The sequence below is a fragment of the Pseudorasbora parva genome, chromosome 8 (assembly GCF_024679245.1).
Source record: "Pseudorasbora parva isolate DD20220531a chromosome 8, ASM2467924v1, whole genome shotgun sequence".
NCBI classification, from domain to species: Eukaryota; Metazoa; Chordata; class Actinopteri; order Cypriniformes; family Gobionidae; genus Pseudorasbora; species Pseudorasbora parva.
Window position 1 is genome coordinate 3,630,488 of NC_090179.1, and position 14,069 is coordinate 3,644,556.

Sequence of the window (14,069 nt, forward strand, 5' to 3'; positions counted from 1 at the left end):
TTTCCATTTCTGCTAGCTTAAACAGAGTTTAGATTTATTGTAAATGGAGGTTCACAACACATTTAAGACACGAGTATTGAGAGATTTTAACCAAAATGAAATGATTTGAGACATTCCCTTATTCCTCAATAGAAGCCTGCACACTTTTCAGCTTTTGGAAATAATACTCTAACTTCAAAGGAACCTAATCATGACTTAATCAGCTCTTTTCCTGACATGCTACCTCTTTTAGACTTTGAATACAAAAGTATCAAACCAAAGTACGTACCTGGCGCTGTGGCTTAGTTGGTTAAAGCGCCTGTCTAGTAAACAGGAGATCCTGGGTTCGAATCCCAGCAGTGCCTAAAATGTGTGGCTTCTACTAGTATTCATCCAAACTTTTCAGATGTAAAAGTCTCTACAGGACACACCTTCTGGACTTCTAGGTTGTGAATAAAGGCTCAAAGGGAAAACTTTCATGAGGTAATCAGCTGTTTTCAAGATGTGCTACCTCTTTAAGGCTTTATATACCAACAAAATGCTTTGCATTACAGCTGGCGCTGTGGCTTAGTTGGTCAAAGCGCCTGTCTTGTAAACAGGAGATCCTGGGTTCAAATCCCAGCAGTGCCTATGCCACAGGATATGTGGGAGCACTTTTAAACTTTTCACATTTGAAAGTCTTTACATGCTGAACAGTGTGTATCAGCAAGGAAGAACTGGAAAGCTAAGAAGTGCTGGACAAGACATAGTGCCTTGGAAAGTGTGTTGTTGTGGCTCTGTGGCGCAATGGATAGCGCATTGGACTTCTAGGTTGTGAATGGAGGTATTCAAAGGCTGTGGGTTCGAGTCCCACCAGAGTCATCCATAAAAACTTTTGCTCAGATATCTTTGTGTTGGACAAGCATATGCTTAAACCTTTTCGGACATGAAGTATTTCAGAAGCCTACCTTTCCTCTTCGTCTTATTTCCCCTGTTGGACACACCCAGCTCAGATTACAGAATACTCTACTAATTAGCTCACGTCAAGTCCCCATTTTTAAAAAAGGAATATAACAAGAATGGTTTGAAAAACACTGGTTTAGGCCAAAAACTGCTACTGCCAATTGATGGCCACCTACCTAGCAAGAAATGCTTTCCATTTCTGCTAGCTTAAACAGAGTTTAGATTTATTGTAAATGGAGGTTCACAACACATTTAAGACACGAGTATTGAGAGATTTTAACCAAAATGAAATGATTTGAGACATTCCCTTATTCCTCAATAGAAGCCTGCACACTTTTCAGCTTTTGGAAATAATCCTCTAACTTCAAAGGAACCTAATCATGACTTAATCAGCTCTTTTCCTGACATGCTACCTCTTTTAGACTTTGAATACAAAAGTATCAAACCAAAGTACGTACCTGGCGCTGTGGCTTAGTTGGTTAAAGCGCCTGTCTAGTAAACAGGAGATCCTGGGTTCGAATCCCAGCAGTGCCTAAAATGTGTGCCTTCTACTAGTATTCATCCAAACTTTTCAGATGTAAAAGTCTCTACAGGACACACCTTCTGGACTTCTAGGTTGTGAATAAAGGCTCAAAGGGAAAATCTTTCATGAGGTTATCAGCTGTTTTCAAGATGTGCTACCTCTTTAAGGCTTTATATACCAACAAAATGCTTTGCGTGACAGCTGGCGCTGTGGCTTAGTTGGTCAAAGCGCCTGTCTTGTAAACAGGAGATCCTGGGTTCAAATCCCAGCAGTGCCTATGCCACAGGATATGTGGGAGCACTTTTAAACTTTTCACATTTGAAAGTCTTTACATGCTGAACAGTGTGTATCAGCAAGGAAGAACTGGAAAGCTAAGAAGTGCTGGACAAGGCATAGTGCCTTGGAAAGTGTGTTGTTGTGGCTCTGTGGCGCAATGGATAGCGCATTGGACTTCTAGGTTGTGAATGGAGGTATTCAAAGGCTGTGGGTTCGAGTCCCACCAGAGTCATCCATAAAAACTTTTGCTCAGATATCTTTGTGTTGGACAAGCATATGCTTAAACCTTTTCGGACATGAAGTATTTCAGAAGCCTACCTTTCCTCTTCGTCTTATTTCCCCTGTTGGACACACCCAGCTCAGATTACAGAATACTCTACTAATTAGCTCACGTCAAGTCCCCATTTTTAAAAAAGGAATATAACAAGAATGGTTTGAAAAACACTGGTTTAGGCCAAAAACTGCTACTGCCAATTGATGGCCACCTACCTAGCAAGAAATGCTTTCCATTTCTGCTAGCTTAAACAGAGTTTAGATTTATTGTAAATGGAGGTTCACAACACATTTGAGACACGAATATTGAGAGATTTTAACCAAAATGAAATGATTTGAGACATTCCCTTATTACTCAATAGAAGCATGCACACTTTTCAGCTTTTGGAAATAATCCTCTAACTTCAAAGGAACCTAATCATGACTTAATCAGCTCTTTTCCTGACATGCTACCTCTTTTAGACTTTGAATACAAAAGTATCAAACCAAAGTAAGTACCTGGCGCTGTGGCTTAGTTGGTTAAAGCGCCTGTCTAGTAAACAGGAGATCCTGGGTTCGAATCCCAGCAGTGCCTAAAATGTGTGGCTTCTACTAGTATTCATCCAAACTTTTCAGATGTAAAAGTCTCTACAGGACACACCTTCTGGACTTCTAGGTTGTGAATAAAGGCTCAAAGGGAAAACTTTCATGAGATAATCAGCTGTTTTCAAGATGTGCTACCTCTTTAAGGCTTTATATACCAACAAAATGCTTTGTGTGACAGCTGGCGCTGTGGCTTAGTTGGTCAAAGCGCCTGTCTTGTAAACAGGAGATCCTGGGTTCAAATCCCAGCAGTGCCTATGCCACAGGATATGTGGGAGCACTTTTAAACTTTTCACATTTGCAAGTCTTTACATGCTGAACAGTGTGTATCAGCAAGGAAGAACTGGAAAGCTAAGAAGTGCTGGACAAGGCATAGTGCCTTGGAAAGTGTGTTGTTGTGGCTCTGTGGCGCAATGGATAGCGCATTGGGCTTCTAGGTTGTGAATGGAGGTGTTCAAAGGCTGTGGGTTCGAGTCCCACCAGAGTCATCCATAAAAACTTTTGCTCAGATATCTTTGTGTTGGACAAGCATATGCTTAAACCTTTTCGGACATGAAGTATTTCAGAAGCCTAACTTTCCTCTTCGTCTTATTTCCCCTGTTGGACACACCCAGCTCAGATTACAGAATACTCTACTAATTAGCTCACGTCAAGTCCCCATTTTTAAAAAAGGAATATAACAAGAATGGTTTGAAAAACACTGGTTTAGGCCAAAAACTGCTACTGCCAATTGATGGCCACCTACCTAGCAAGAAATGCTTTCCATTTCTGCTAGCTTAAACAGAGTTTAGATTTATTGTAAATGGAGGTTCACAACACATTTGAGACACGAGTATTGAGAGATTTTAACCAAAATGACATGATTTGAGACATTCCCTTATTACTCAATAGAAGCATGCACACTTTTCTGCTTTTGGAAATAATCCTCTAACTTCAAAGGAACCTAATCATGACTTAATCAGCTCTTTTCCTGACATGCTACCTCTTTTAGACTTTGAATACAAAAGTATCAAACCAAAGTACGTACCTGGCGCTGTGGCTTAGTTGGTTAAAGCGCCTGTCTAGTAAACAGGAGATCCTGGGTTCAAATCCCAGCAGTGCCTAAAATGTGTGCCTTCTACTAGTATTCATCCAAACTTTTCAGATGTAAAAGTCTCTACAGGACACACCTTCTGGACTTCTAGGTTGTGAATAAAGGCTCAAAGGGAAAACTTTCATGAGGTAATCAGCTGTTTTCAAGATGTGCTACCTCTTTAAGGCTTTATATACCAACAAAATGCTTTGTGTGACAGCTGGCGCTGTGGCTTAGTTGGTCAAAGCGCCTGTCTTGTAAACAGGAGATCCTGGGTTCAAATCCCAGCAGTGCCTATGCCACAGGATATGTGGGAGCACTTTTAAACTTTTCACATTTGAAAGTCTTTACATGCTGAACAGTGTGTATCAGCAAGGAAGAACTGGAAAGCTAAGAAGTGCTGGACAAGGCATAGTGCCTTGGAAAGTGTGTTGTTGTGGCTCTGTGGCGCAATGGATAGCGCATTGGACTTCTAGGTTGTGAATGGAGGTATTCAAAGGCTGTGGGTTCGAGTCCCACCAGAGTCATCCATAAAAACTTTTGCTCAGATATCTTTGTGTTGGACAAGCATATGCTTAAACCTTTTCGGACATGAAGTATTTCAGAAGCCTACCTTTCCTCTTCGTCTTATTTCCCCTGTTGGATACACCCAGCTCAGATTACAGAATACTCTACTAATTAGCTCACGTCAAGTCCCCATTTTTAAAAAAGGAATATAACAAGAATGGTTTGAAAAACACTGGTTTAGGCCAAAAACTGCTACTGCCAATTGATGGCCACCTACCTAGCAAGAAATGCTTTCCATTTCTGCTAGCTTAAACAGAGTTTAGATTTATTGTAAATGGAGGTTCACAACACATTTAAGACACGAGTATTGAGAGATTTTAACCAAAATGAAATGATTTGAGACATTCCCTTATTCCTCAATAGAAGCCTGCACACTTTTCAGCTTTTGGAAATAATCCTCTAAATTCAAAGGAACCTAATCATGACTTAATCAGCTCTTTTCCTGACATGCTACCTCTTTTAGACTTTGAATACAAAAGTATCAAACCAAAGTACGTACCTGGCGCTGTGGCTTAGTTGGTTAAAGCGCCTGTCTAGTAAACAGGAGATCCTGGGTTCGAATCCCAGCAGTGCCTAAAATGTGTGCCTTCTACTAGTATTCATCCAAACTTTTCAGATGTAAAAGTCTCTACAGGACACACCTTCTGGACTTCTAGGTTGTGAATAAAGGCTCAAAGGGAAAACTTTCATGAGGTTATCAGCTGTTTTCAAGATGTGCTACCTCTTTAAGGCTTTATATACCAACAAAATGCTTTGTGTGACAGCTGGCGCTGTGGCTTAGTTGGTCAAAGCGCCTATCTTGTAAACAGGAGATCCTGGGTTCAAATCCCAGCAGTGCCTATGCCACAGGATATGTGGGAGCACTTTTAAACTTTTCACATTTGAAAGTCTTTACATGCTGAACAGTGTGTATCAGCAAGGAAGAACTGGAAAGCTAAGAAGTGCTGGACAAGGCATAGTGCCTTGGAAAGTGTGTTGTTGTGGCTCTGTGGCGCAATGGATAGCGCATTGGACTTCTAGGTTGTGAATGGAGGTATTCAAAGGCTGTGGGTTCGAGTCCCACCAGAGTCATCCATAAAAACTTTTGCTCAGATATCTTTGTGTTGGACAAGCATATGCTTAAACCTTTTCGGACATGAAGTATTTCAGAAGCCTACCTTTCCTCTTCGTCTTATTTCCCCTGTTGGACACACCCAGCTCAGATTACAGAATACTCTACTAATTAGCTAACGTCAAGTCCCCATTTTTAAAAAAGGAATATAACAAGAATGGTTTGAAAAACACTGGTTTAGGCCAAAAACTGCTACTGCCAATTGATGGCCACCTACCTAGCAAGAAATGCTTTCCATTTCTGCTAGCTTAAACAGAGTTTAGATTTATTGTAAATGGAGGTTCACAACACATTTAAGACACGAGTATTGAGAGATTTTAACCAAAATGAAATGATTTGAGACATTCCCTTATTCCTCAATAGAAGCCTGCACACTTTTCAGCTTTTGGAAATAATCCTCTAACTTCAAAGGAACCTAATCATGACTTAATCAGCTCTTTTCCTGACATGCTACCTCTTTTAGACTTTGAATACAAAAGTATCAAACCAAAGTACGTACCTGGCGCTGTGGCTTAGTTGGTTAAAGCGCCTGTCTAGTAAACAGGAGATCCTGGGTTCGAATCCCAGCAGTGCCTAAAATGTGTGCCTTCTACTAGTATTCATCCAAACTTTTCAGATGTAAAAGTCTCTACAGGACACACCTTCTAGACTTCTAGGTTGTGAATAAAGGCTCAAAGGGAAAACTTTCATGAGGTTATCAGCTGTTTTCAAGATGTGCTACCTCTTTAAGGCTTTATATACCAACAAAATGCTTTGCGTGACAGCTGGCGCTGTGGCTTAGTTGGTCAAAGCGCCTGTCTTGTAAACAGGAGATCCTGGTTTCAAATCCCAGCAGTGCCTATGCCACAGGATATGTGGGAGCACTTTTAAACTTTTCACATTTGAAAGTCTTTACATGCTGAACAGTGTGTATCAGCAAGGAAGAACTGGAAAGCTAAGAAGTGCTGGACAAGGCATAGTGCCTTGGAAAGTGTGTTGTTGTGGCTCTGTGGCGCAATGGATAGCGCATTGGACTTCTAGGTTGTGAATGGAGGTATTCAAAGGCTGTGGGTTCGAGTCCCACCAGAGTCATCCATAAAAACTTTTGCTCAGATATCTTTGTGTTGGACAAGCATATGCTTAAACCTTTTCGGACATGAAGTATTTCAGAAGCCTACCTTTCCTCTTCGTCTTATTTCCCCTGTTGGACACACCCAGCTCAGATTACAGAATACTCTACTAATTAGCTAACGTCAAGTCCCCATTTTTAAAAAAGGAATATAACAAGAATGGTTTGAAAAACACTGGTTTAGGCCAAAAACTGCTACTGCCAATTGATGGCCACCTACCTAGCAAGAAATGCTTTCCATTTCTGCTAGCTTAAACAGAGTTTAGATTTATTGTAAATGGAGGTTCACAACACATTTGAGACACGAATATTGAGAGATTTTAACCAAAATGAAATGATTTGAGACATTCCCTTATTACTCAATAGAAGCATGCACACTTTTCAGCTTTTGGAAATAATCCTCTAACTTCAAAGGAACCTAATCATGACTTAATCAGCTCTTTTCCTGACATGCTACCTCTTTTAGACTTTGAATACAAAAGTATCAAACCAAAGTAAGTACCTGGCGCTGTGGCTTAGTTGGTTAAAGCGCTTGTCTAGTAAACAGGAGATCCTGGGTTCGAATCCCAGCAGTGCCTAAAATGTGTGGCTTCTACTAGTATTCATCCAAACTTTTCAGATGTAAAAGTCTCTACAGGACACACCTTCTGGACTTCTAGGTTGTGAATAAAGGCTCAAAGGGAAAACTTTCATGAGGTAATCAGCTGTTTTCAAGATGTGCTACCTCTTTAAGGCTTTATATACCAACAAAATGCTTTGCATTACAGCTGGCGCTGTGGCTTAGTTGGTCAAAGCGCCTGTCTTGTAAACAGGAGATCCTGGGTTCAAATCCCAGCAGTGCCTATGCCACAGGATTTGTGGGAGCACTTTTAAACTTTTCACATTTGAAAGTCTTTACATGCTGAACAGTGTGTATCAGCAAGGAAGAACTGGAAAGCTAAGAAGTGCTGGACAAGGCATAGTGCCTTGGAAAGTGTGTTGTTGTGGCTCTGTGGCGCAATGGATAGCGCATTGGACTTCTAGGTTGTGAATGGAGGTATTCAAAGGCTGTGGGTTCGAGTCCCACCAGAGTCATCCATAAAAACTTTTGCTCAGATATCTTTGTGTTGGACAAGCATATGATTAAACCTTTTCGGACATGAAGTATTTCAGAAGCCTACCTTTCCTCTTCGTCTTATTTCCCCTGTTGGACACACCCAGCTCAGATTACAGAATACTCTACTAATTAGCTCACGTCAAGTCCCCATTTTTAAAAAAGGAATATAACAAGAATGGTTTGAAAAACACTGGTTTAGGCCAAAAACTGCTACTGCCAATTGATGGCCACCTACCTAGCAAGAAATGCTTTCCATTTCTGCTAGCTTAAACAGAGTTTAGATTTATTGTAAATGGAGGTTCACAACACATTTGAGACACGAATATTGAGAGATTTTAACCAAAATGAAATGATTTGAGACATTCCCTTATTACTCAATAGAAGCATGCACACTTTTCAGCTTTTGGAAATAATCCTCTAACTTCAAAGGAACCTAATCATGACTTAATCAGCTCTTTTCCTGACATGCTACCTCTTTTAGACTTTGAATACAAAAGTATCAAACCAAAGTAAGTACCTGGCGCTGTGGCTTAGTTGGTTAAAGCGCCTGTCTAGTAAACAGGAGATCCTGGGTTCGAATCCCAGCAGTGCCTAAAATGTGTGGCTTCTACTAGTATTCATCCAAACTTTTCAGATGTAAAAGTCTCTACAGGACACACCTTCTGGACTTCTAGGTTGTGAATAAAGGCTCAAAGGGAAAACTTTCATGAGGTAATCAGCTGTTTTCAAGATGTGCTACCTCTTTAAGGCTTTATATACCAACAAAATGCTTTGCATTACAGCTGGCGCTGTGGCTTAGTTGGTCAAAGCGCCTGTCTTGTAAACAGGAGATCCTGGGTTCAAATCCCAGCAGTGCCTATGCCACAGGATATGTGGGAGCACTTTTAAACTTTTCACATTTGCAAGTCTTTACATGCTGAACAGTGTGTATCAGCAAGGAAGAACTGGAAAGCTAAGAAGTGCTGGACAAGACATAGTGCCTTGGAAAGTGTGTTGTTGTGGCTCTGTGGCGCAATGGATAGCGCATTGGACTTCTAGGTTGTGAATGGAGGTGTTCAAAGGCTGTGGGTTCGAGTCCCACCAGAGTCATCCATAAAAACTTTTGCTCAGATATCTTTGTGTTGGACAAGCATATGCTTAAACCTTTTCGGACATGAAGTATTTCAGAAGCCTAACTTTCCTCTTCGTCTTATTTCCCCTGTTGGACACACCCAGCTCAGATTACAGAATACTCTACTAATTAGCTCACGTCAAGTCCCCATTTTTAAAAAAGGAATATAACAAGAATGGTTTGAAAAACACTGGTTTAGGCCAAAAACTGCTACTGCCAATTGATGGCCACCTACCTAGCAAGAAATGCTTTCCATTTCTGCTAGCTTAAACAGAGTTTAGATTTATTGTAAATGGAGGTTCACAACACATTTGAGACACGAGTATTGAGAGATTTTAACCAAAATGACATGATTTGAGACATTCCCTTATTACTCAATAGAAGCATGCACACTTTTCAGCTTTTGGAAATAATCCTCTAACTTCAAAGGAACCTAATCATGACTTAATCAGCTCTTTTCCTGACATGCTACCTCTTTTAGACTTTGAATACAAAAGTATCAAACCAAAGTACGTACCTGGCGCTGTGGCTTAGTTGGTTAAAGCGCCTGTCTAGTAAACAGGAGATCCTGGGTTCAAATCCCAGCAGTGCCTAAAATGTGTGCCTTCTACTAGTATTCATCCAAACTTTTCAGATGTAAAAGTCTCTACAGGACACACCTTCTGGACTTCTAGGTTGTGAATAAAGGCTCAAAGGGAAAACTTTCATGAGGTAATCAGCTGTTTTCAAGATGTGCTACCTCTTTAAGGCTTTATATACCAACAAAATGCTTTGTGTGCCAGCTGGCGCTGTGGCTTAGTTGGTCAAAGCGCCTGTCTTGTAAACAGGAGATCCTGGGTTCAAATCCCAGCAGTGCCTATGCCACAGGATATGTGGGAGCACTTTTAAACTTTTCACATTTGAAAGTCTTTACATGCTGAACAGTGTGTATCAGCAAGGAAGAACTGGAAAGCTAAGAAGTGCTGGACAAGGCATAGTGCCTTGGAAAGTGTGTTGTTGTGGCTCTGTGGCGCAATGGATAGCGCATTGGACTTCTAGGTTGTGAATGGAGGTATTCAAAGGCTGTGGGTTCGAGTCCCACCAGAGTCATCCATAAAAACTTTTGCTCAGATATCTTTGTGTTGGACAAGCATATGCTTAAACCTTTTCGGACATGAAGTATTTCAGAAGCCTACCTTTCCTCTTCGTCTTATTTCCCCTGTTGGACACACCCAGCTCAGATTACAGAATACTCTACTAATTAGCTCACGTCAAGTCCCCATTTTTAAAAAAGGAATATAACAAGAATGGTTTGAAAAACACTGGTTTAGGCCAAAAACTGCTACTGCCAATTGATGGCCACCTACCTAGCAAGAAATGCTTTCCATTTCTGCTAGCTTAAACAGAGTTTAGATTTATTGTAAATGGAGGTTCACAACACATTTAAGACACGAGTATTGAGAGATTTTAACCAAAATGAAATGATTTGAGACATTCCCTTATTCCTCAATAGAAGCCTGCACACTTTTCAGCTTTTGGAAATAATCCTCTAACTTCAAAGGAACCTAATCATGACTTAATCAGCTCTTTTCCTGACATGCTACCTCTTTTAGACTTTGAATACAAAAGTATCAAACCAAAGTACGTACCTGGCGCTGTGGCTTAGTTGGTTAAAGCGCCTGTCTAGTAAACAGGAGATCCTGGGTTCGAATCCCAGCAGTGCCTAAAATGTGTGCCTTCTACTAGTATTCATCCAAACTTTTCAGATGTAAAAGTCTCTACAGGACACACCTTCTGGACTTCTAGGTTGTGAATAAAAGCTCAAAGGGAAAACTTTCATGAGGTTATCAGCTGTTTTCAAGATGTGCTACCTCTTTAAGGCTTTATATACTAACAAAATGCTTTGTGTGACAGCTGGCGCTGTGGCTTAGTTGGTCAAAGCGCCTGTCTTGTAAACAGGAGATCCTGGGTTCAAATCCCAGCAGTGCCTATGCCACAGGATATGTGGGAGCACTTTTAAACTTTTCACATTTGAAAGTCTTTACATGCTGAACAGTGTGTATCAGCAAGGAAGAACTGGAAAGCTAAGAAGTGCTGGACAAGGCATAGTGCCTTGGAAAGTGTGTTGTTGTGGCTCTGTGGCGCAATGGATAGCGCATTGGACTTCTAGGTTGTGAATGGAGGTATTCAAAGGCTGTGGGTTCGAGTCCCACCAGAGTCATCCATAAAAACTTTTGCTCAGATATCTTTGTGTTGGACAAGCATATGATTAAACCTTTTCGGACATGAAGTATTTCAGAAGCCTAACTTTCCTCTTCATCTTATTTCCCCTGTTGGACACACCCAGCTCAGATTACAGAATACTCTAATAATTAGCTCACGTCAAGTCCCCATTTTTAAAAAAGGAATATAACAAGAATGGTTTGAAAAACACTGGTTTAGGCCAAAAACTGCTACTGCCAATTGATGGCCACCTACCTAGCAAGAAATGCTTTCCATTTCTGCTAGCTTAAACAGAGTTTAGATTTATTGTAAATGGAGGTTCACAACACATTTGAGACACGAATATTGAGAGATTTTAACCAAAATGAAATGATTTGAGACATTCCCTTATTACTCAATAGAAGCATGCACACTTTTCAGGTTTTGGAAATAATCCTCTAACTTCAAAGGAACCTAATCATGACTTAATCAGCTCTTTTCCTGACATGCTACCTCTTTTAGACTTTGAATACAAAAGTATCAAACCAAAGTAAGTACCTGGCGCTGTGGCTTAGTTGGTTAAAGCGCCTGTCTAGTAAACAGGAGATCCTGGGTTCGAATCCCAGCAGTGCCTAAAATGTGTGGCTTTACTAGTATTCATCCAAACTTTTCAGATGTAAAAGTCTCTACAGGACACACCTTCTGGACTTCTAGGTTGTGAATAAAGGCTCAAAGGGAAAACTTTCATGAGGTAATCAGCTGTTTTCAAGATGTGCTACCTCTTTAAGGCTTTATATACCAACAAAATGCTTTGCATTACAGCTGCCGCTGTGGCTTAGTTGGTCAAAGCGCCTGTCTTGTAAACAGGAGATCCTGGGTTCAAATCCCAGCAGTGCCTATGCCACAGGATATGTGGGAGCACTTTTAAACTTTTCACATTTGAAAGTCTTTACACGCTGAACAGTGTGTATCAGCAAGGAAGAACTGGAAAGCTAAGAAGTGCTGGACAAGGCATAGTGCCTTGGAAAGTGTGTTGTTGTGGCTCTGTGGCGCAATGGATAGCGCATTGGACTTCTAGGTTGTGAATGGAGGTATTCAAAGGCTGTGGGTTCGAGTCCCACCAGAGTCATCCATAAAAACTTTTGCTCAGATATCTTTGTGTTGGACAAGCATATGCTTAAACCTTTTCGGACATGAAGTATTTCAGAAGCCTACCTTTCCTCTTCGTCTTATTTCCCCTGTTGGACACACCCAGCTCAGATTACAGAATACTCTACTAATTAGCTCACGTCAAGTCCCCATTTTTAAAAAAGGAATATAACAAGAATGGTTTGAAAAACACTGGTTTAGGCCAAAAACTGCTACTGCCAATTGATGGCCACCTACCTAGCAAGAAATGCTTTCCATTTCTGCTAGCTTAAACAGAGTTTAGATTTATTGTAAATGGAGGTTCACAACACATTTAAGACACGAGTATTGAGAGATTTTAACCAAAATGAAATGATTTGAGACATTCCCTTATTCCTCAATAGAAGCCTGCACACTTTTCAGCTTTTGGAAATAATCCTCTAACTTCAAAGGAACCTAATCATGACTTAATCAGCTCTTTTCCTGACATGCTACCTCTTTTAGACTTTGAATACAAAAGTATCAAACCAAAGTAAGTACCTGGCTCTGTGGCTTAGTTGGTTAAAGCGCCTGTCTAGTAAACAGGAGATCCTGGGCTCGAATCCCAGCAGTGCCTAAAATGTGTGGCTTCTACTAGTATTCATCCAAACTTTTCAGATGTAAAAGTCTCTACAGGACACACCTTCTGGACTTCTAGGTTGTGAATAAAGGCTCAAAGGGAAAACTTTCATGAGGTAATCAGCTGTTTTCAAGATGTGCTACCTCTTTAAGGCTTTATATACCAACAAAATGCTTTGCATTACAGCTGGCGCTGTGGCTTAGTTGGTCAAAGCGCCTGTCTTGTAAACAGGAGATCCTGGGTTCAAATCCCAGCAGTGCCTATGCCACAGGATTTGTGGGAGCACTTTTAAACTTTTCACATTTGAAAGTCTTTACATGCTGAACAGTGTGTATCAGCAAGGAAGAACTGGAAAGCTAAGAAGTGCTGGACAAGGCATAGTGCCTTGGAAAGTGTGTTGTTGTGGCTCTGTGACGCAATGGATAGCGCATTGGACTTTTAGGTTGTGAATGGAGGTATTCAAAGGCTGTGGGTTCGAGTCCCACCAGAGTCATCCATAAAATCTTTTGCTCAGATATCTTTGTGTTGGACAAGCATATGATTAAACCTTTTCGGACATGAAGTATTTCAGAAGCCTACCTTTCCTCTTCGTCTTATTTCCCCTGTTGGACACACCCAGCTCAGATTACAGAATACTCTACTAATTAGCTCACGTCAAGTCCCCATTTTTAAAAAAGGAATATAACAAGAATGGTTTGAAAAACACTGGTTTAGGCCAAAAACTGCTACTGCCAATTGATGGCCACCTACCTAGCAAGAAATGCTTTCCATTTCTGCTAGCTTAAACAGAGTTTAGATTTATTGTAAATGGAGGTTCACAACACATTTAAGACACGAGTATTGAGAGATTTTAACCAAAATGAAATGATTTGAGACATTCCCTTATTCCTCAATAGAAGCCTGCACACTTTTCAGCTTTTGGAAATAATCCTCTAACTTCAAAGGAACCTTATCATGACTTAATCAGCTCTTTTCCTGACATGCTACCTCTTTTAGACTTTGAATACAAAAGTATCAAACCAAAGTAAATACCTGGCGCTGTGGCTTAGTTGGTTAAAGCGCCTGTCTAGTAAACAGGAGATCCTGGGTTCGAATCCCAGCAGTGCCTAAAATCTGTGCCTTCTACTAGTATTCATCCAAACTTTTCAGATGTAAAAGTCTCTACAGGACACACCTTCTGGACTTCTAGGTTGTGAATAAAGGCTCAAAGGGAAAACTTTCATGAGGTAATCAGCTGTTTTCAAGATGTGCTACCTCTTTAAGGCTTTATATACCAACAAAATGCTTTGTGTGACAGCTGGCGCTGTGGCTTAGTTGGTCAAAGCGCCTGTCTTGTAAACAGGAGATCCTGGGTTCAAATCCCAGCAGTGCCTATGCCACAGGATATGTGGGAGCACTTTTAAACTTTTCACATTTGCAAGTCTTTACATGCTGAACAGTGTGTATCAGCAAGGAAGAACTGGAAAGCTAAGAAGTGCTGGACAAGGCATAGTGCCTTGGA

General features: G+C 40.7%; 38 non-coding genes across 38 annotated transcripts; all 38 read left to right on the top strand.

The window, feature by feature from the left end:
* The first annotated feature begins 270 nt into the window (after nt 1-270).
* trnat-agu (transfer RNA threonine (anticodon AGU)) lies at nt 271-344 on the top strand. Its single transcript has one exon. It is a non-coding gene; the product is annotated as a tRNA-Thr (tRNA).
* A 191-nt stretch (nt 345-535) lies between these two features.
* On the top strand, nt 536-609 carry trnat-ugu (transfer RNA threonine (anticodon UGU)). The gene has a single exon. It is a non-coding gene; the product is annotated as a tRNA-Thr (tRNA).
* A 142-nt stretch (nt 610-751) lies between these two features.
* On the top strand, nt 752-840 carry trnar-ucu (transfer RNA arginine (anticodon UCU)). The gene is given in 2 exon segments: nt 752-788; nt 805-840. It is a non-coding gene; the product is annotated as a tRNA-Arg (tRNA).
* Nucleotides 841-1,381: 541 nt separating this feature from the next.
* Nucleotides 1,382-1,455, top strand: trnat-agu (transfer RNA threonine (anticodon AGU)). The gene has a single exon. It is a non-coding gene; the product is annotated as a tRNA-Thr (tRNA).
* Nucleotides 1,456-1,647: 192 nt separating this feature from the next.
* trnat-ugu (transfer RNA threonine (anticodon UGU)) lies at nt 1,648-1,721 on the top strand. Its single transcript has one exon. It is a non-coding gene; the product is annotated as a tRNA-Thr (tRNA).
* A 142-nt stretch (nt 1,722-1,863) lies between these two features.
* On the top strand, nt 1,864-1,952 carry trnar-ucu (transfer RNA arginine (anticodon UCU)). The gene is given in 2 exon segments: nt 1,864-1,900; nt 1,917-1,952. It is a non-coding gene; the product is annotated as a tRNA-Arg (tRNA).
* Nucleotides 1,953-2,493: 541 nt separating this feature from the next.
* trnat-agu (transfer RNA threonine (anticodon AGU)) lies at nt 2,494-2,567 on the top strand. The gene has a single exon. It is a non-coding gene; the product is annotated as a tRNA-Thr (tRNA).
* Nucleotides 2,568-2,758: 191 nt separating this feature from the next.
* Nucleotides 2,759-2,832, top strand: trnat-ugu (transfer RNA threonine (anticodon UGU)). The gene has a single exon. It is a non-coding gene; the product is annotated as a tRNA-Thr (tRNA).
* Nucleotides 2,833-2,974: 142 nt separating this feature from the next.
* trnar-ucu (transfer RNA arginine (anticodon UCU)) lies at nt 2,975-3,063 on the top strand. Its single transcript is given in 2 exon segments — nt 2,975-3,011; nt 3,028-3,063. It is a non-coding gene; the product is annotated as a tRNA-Arg (tRNA).
* A 541-nt stretch (nt 3,064-3,604) lies between these two features.
* Nucleotides 3,605-3,678, top strand: trnat-agu (transfer RNA threonine (anticodon AGU)). The gene has a single exon. It is a non-coding gene; the product is annotated as a tRNA-Thr (tRNA).
* A 191-nt stretch (nt 3,679-3,869) lies between these two features.
* Nucleotides 3,870-3,943, top strand: trnat-ugu (transfer RNA threonine (anticodon UGU)). The gene has a single exon. It is a non-coding gene; the product is annotated as a tRNA-Thr (tRNA).
* Nucleotides 3,944-4,085: 142 nt separating this feature from the next.
* Nucleotides 4,086-4,174, top strand: trnar-ucu (transfer RNA arginine (anticodon UCU)). The gene is given in 2 exon segments: nt 4,086-4,122; nt 4,139-4,174. It is a non-coding gene; the product is annotated as a tRNA-Arg (tRNA).
* A 541-nt stretch (nt 4,175-4,715) lies between these two features.
* trnat-agu (transfer RNA threonine (anticodon AGU)) lies at nt 4,716-4,789 on the top strand. Its single transcript has one exon. It is a non-coding gene; the product is annotated as a tRNA-Thr (tRNA).
* Nucleotides 4,790-4,980: 191 nt separating this feature from the next.
* Nucleotides 4,981-5,054, top strand: trnat-ugu (transfer RNA threonine (anticodon UGU)). The gene has a single exon. It is a non-coding gene; the product is annotated as a tRNA-Thr (tRNA).
* Nucleotides 5,055-5,196: 142 nt separating this feature from the next.
* On the top strand, nt 5,197-5,285 carry trnar-ucu (transfer RNA arginine (anticodon UCU)). The gene is given in 2 exon segments: nt 5,197-5,233; nt 5,250-5,285. It is a non-coding gene; the product is annotated as a tRNA-Arg (tRNA).
* Nucleotides 5,286-5,826: 541 nt separating this feature from the next.
* trnat-agu (transfer RNA threonine (anticodon AGU)) lies at nt 5,827-5,900 on the top strand. The gene has a single exon. It is a non-coding gene; the product is annotated as a tRNA-Thr (tRNA).
* Nucleotides 5,901-6,091: 191 nt separating this feature from the next.
* Nucleotides 6,092-6,165, top strand: trnat-ugu (transfer RNA threonine (anticodon UGU)). Its single transcript has one exon. It is a non-coding gene; the product is annotated as a tRNA-Thr (tRNA).
* Nucleotides 6,166-6,307: 142 nt separating this feature from the next.
* trnar-ucu (transfer RNA arginine (anticodon UCU)) lies at nt 6,308-6,396 on the top strand. The gene is given in 2 exon segments: nt 6,308-6,344; nt 6,361-6,396. It is a non-coding gene; the product is annotated as a tRNA-Arg (tRNA).
* A 541-nt stretch (nt 6,397-6,937) lies between these two features.
* Nucleotides 6,938-7,011, top strand: trnat-agu (transfer RNA threonine (anticodon AGU)). Its single transcript has one exon. It is a non-coding gene; the product is annotated as a tRNA-Thr (tRNA).
* A 191-nt stretch (nt 7,012-7,202) lies between these two features.
* On the top strand, nt 7,203-7,276 carry trnat-ugu (transfer RNA threonine (anticodon UGU)). The gene has a single exon. It is a non-coding gene; the product is annotated as a tRNA-Thr (tRNA).
* A 142-nt stretch (nt 7,277-7,418) lies between these two features.
* Nucleotides 7,419-7,507, top strand: trnar-ucu (transfer RNA arginine (anticodon UCU)). The gene is given in 2 exon segments: nt 7,419-7,455; nt 7,472-7,507. It is a non-coding gene; the product is annotated as a tRNA-Arg (tRNA).
* A 541-nt stretch (nt 7,508-8,048) lies between these two features.
* trnat-agu (transfer RNA threonine (anticodon AGU)) lies at nt 8,049-8,122 on the top strand. The gene has a single exon. It is a non-coding gene; the product is annotated as a tRNA-Thr (tRNA).
* A 191-nt stretch (nt 8,123-8,313) lies between these two features.
* On the top strand, nt 8,314-8,387 carry trnat-ugu (transfer RNA threonine (anticodon UGU)). Its single transcript has one exon. It is a non-coding gene; the product is annotated as a tRNA-Thr (tRNA).
* A 142-nt stretch (nt 8,388-8,529) lies between these two features.
* On the top strand, nt 8,530-8,618 carry trnar-ucu (transfer RNA arginine (anticodon UCU)). The gene is given in 2 exon segments: nt 8,530-8,566; nt 8,583-8,618. It is a non-coding gene; the product is annotated as a tRNA-Arg (tRNA).
* A 541-nt stretch (nt 8,619-9,159) lies between these two features.
* trnat-agu (transfer RNA threonine (anticodon AGU)) lies at nt 9,160-9,233 on the top strand. Its single transcript has one exon. It is a non-coding gene; the product is annotated as a tRNA-Thr (tRNA).
* Nucleotides 9,234-9,424: 191 nt separating this feature from the next.
* trnat-ugu (transfer RNA threonine (anticodon UGU)) lies at nt 9,425-9,498 on the top strand. The gene has a single exon. It is a non-coding gene; the product is annotated as a tRNA-Thr (tRNA).
* Nucleotides 9,499-9,640: 142 nt separating this feature from the next.
* trnar-ucu (transfer RNA arginine (anticodon UCU)) lies at nt 9,641-9,729 on the top strand. Its single transcript is given in 2 exon segments — nt 9,641-9,677; nt 9,694-9,729. It is a non-coding gene; the product is annotated as a tRNA-Arg (tRNA).
* A 541-nt stretch (nt 9,730-10,270) lies between these two features.
* Nucleotides 10,271-10,344, top strand: trnat-agu (transfer RNA threonine (anticodon AGU)). The gene has a single exon. It is a non-coding gene; the product is annotated as a tRNA-Thr (tRNA).
* Nucleotides 10,345-10,535: 191 nt separating this feature from the next.
* Nucleotides 10,536-10,609, top strand: trnat-ugu (transfer RNA threonine (anticodon UGU)). The gene has a single exon. It is a non-coding gene; the product is annotated as a tRNA-Thr (tRNA).
* Nucleotides 10,610-10,751: 142 nt separating this feature from the next.
* Nucleotides 10,752-10,840, top strand: trnar-ucu (transfer RNA arginine (anticodon UCU)). The gene is given in 2 exon segments: nt 10,752-10,788; nt 10,805-10,840. It is a non-coding gene; the product is annotated as a tRNA-Arg (tRNA).
* Nucleotides 10,841-11,381: 541 nt separating this feature from the next.
* On the top strand, nt 11,382-11,455 carry trnat-agu (transfer RNA threonine (anticodon AGU)). Its single transcript has one exon. It is a non-coding gene; the product is annotated as a tRNA-Thr (tRNA).
* A 190-nt stretch (nt 11,456-11,645) lies between these two features.
* Nucleotides 11,646-11,719, top strand: trnat-ugu (transfer RNA threonine (anticodon UGU)). Its single transcript has one exon. It is a non-coding gene; the product is annotated as a tRNA-Thr (tRNA).
* A 142-nt stretch (nt 11,720-11,861) lies between these two features.
* Nucleotides 11,862-11,950, top strand: trnar-ucu (transfer RNA arginine (anticodon UCU)). The gene is given in 2 exon segments: nt 11,862-11,898; nt 11,915-11,950. It is a non-coding gene; the product is annotated as a tRNA-Arg (tRNA).
* A 541-nt stretch (nt 11,951-12,491) lies between these two features.
* Nucleotides 12,492-12,565, top strand: trnat-agu (transfer RNA threonine (anticodon AGU)). Its single transcript has one exon. It is a non-coding gene; the product is annotated as a tRNA-Thr (tRNA).
* Nucleotides 12,566-12,756: 191 nt separating this feature from the next.
* On the top strand, nt 12,757-12,830 carry trnat-ugu (transfer RNA threonine (anticodon UGU)). Its single transcript has one exon. It is a non-coding gene; the product is annotated as a tRNA-Thr (tRNA).
* A 142-nt stretch (nt 12,831-12,972) lies between these two features.
* On the top strand, nt 12,973-13,061 carry trnak-uuu (transfer RNA lysine (anticodon UUU)). The gene is given in 2 exon segments: nt 12,973-13,009; nt 13,026-13,061. It is a non-coding gene; the product is annotated as a tRNA-Lys (tRNA).
* Nucleotides 13,062-13,602: 541 nt separating this feature from the next.
* Nucleotides 13,603-13,676, top strand: trnat-agu (transfer RNA threonine (anticodon AGU)). The gene has a single exon. It is a non-coding gene; the product is annotated as a tRNA-Thr (tRNA).
* Nucleotides 13,677-13,867: 191 nt separating this feature from the next.
* trnat-ugu (transfer RNA threonine (anticodon UGU)) lies at nt 13,868-13,941 on the top strand. Its single transcript has one exon. It is a non-coding gene; the product is annotated as a tRNA-Thr (tRNA).
* The last annotated feature ends 128 nt before the right edge of the window (nt 13,942-14,069 follow it).